The sequence below is a fragment of the Geospiza fortis genome, unplaced genomic scaffold, assembly GCF_000277835.1.
Source record: "Geospiza fortis unplaced genomic scaffold, GeoFor_1.0 scaffold261, whole genome shotgun sequence".
In the NCBI taxonomy this organism is placed as follows: Eukaryota; Metazoa; Chordata; class Aves; order Passeriformes; family Thraupidae; genus Geospiza; species Geospiza fortis.
In genome coordinates this window covers 356,257-357,450 of record NW_005054578.1, presented here as the reverse complement: position 1 = coordinate 357,450, position 1,194 = coordinate 356,257, and positions in this window count along the sequence as shown.

Sequence of the window (1,194 nt, the reverse complement as noted above, 5' to 3'; positions counted from 1 at the left end):
CCAGCCCTGGCCCTGGGGCACTGCTTCCAGCAGGAGGAAGCAGCAAATGCTTTCCCAGGAGCCTGGAGGATTTGCCTGCCCCACTTTGCATGCTGAGGCTGCCCAGGGACACACAGCCACAGCCCCCCACCCCAAGGCAGGGCAGGATCATCATCCCAGTTCAGAGCACCCAGGTGGGCATGTGGGAAAGATCAGGACAAAGCACCTCAGCCATAGGAATCTGCTTTATTTTTTGCTTTGCACTTTCTGCCATTCCTGGAAATGGGTGAAGTGGCTGCCCTAACCCACCTGGGTCAAGCAGCCCCCTTGTCCCACTCAGCCCCTGCCCCTCTCCACCGTGCCAGGATTCCCACTCCCAGAGGGGCTCCCAGGACCCACAAGCTGAAGTCCCAGGTACCAGGATGGAGCAGCTCCATCCCAGCCCCACACATCAGCTCCAGGCTGATTTATAGAAACCCAGTGCCTGGGGCTGATGGTGCCTCCTGCCAAACCTCATTAACGGCTGGCCCGGGAGAAGGCAAACAGCTCATGCAGCAACAAGGAAATCCTTGTTTAAGCATTTCTGGCCATGCAAGGCCCTTCACCCCATACCCAGGGGAGAAGGAGGAAGACGAGGAGGTGAGGAGGAGGTGCAGACTACAAGCCCCAGAATGGCACCACCCTGGCATTCAGGAGAGCCAAGAAGGAGACATGAAGAGACGTACCAGGGTCTGCAAAGGGAGGGAGCCCCCAGGATGGGATGTGAGCTGGGGGGAAGCGGAAAGCTACATGGGCATGATGGGGGCAGAGGGTTTCCGCTGTGCCGCAGAGCCCTGCCTGCCCCCCGTGCCCCCTGCTCCCACCAGCACCAGGCCATGGGTGCAGCCAGCTCCGGGCACGCCGGGCAGCGGGGGAGGCCGTGGGAGCCAGAACCAGTGTGCCAGCACACAGTGGGCACGGGACACCAGCACGGCTGGCCTGTGGAACCGGCACGGCGTGCTCCAGAGCAGCATCAATGACCTGCATCTGCCTGCCCCACGTGTGGCTCAGGATCTATTTCATCATCTGGAGAAAAGCATTTACTGCCAATAAACGGGCTAATTAATTCTCCTCAAAGACCTCTCAATTATTCATCTCGGGCCACAGAGAAAACAATTAGAGCACTTACCTCAGCCCTGGCTCAGCCAGCGCAGCAGCTGGTGGCAGGCAGGGCAC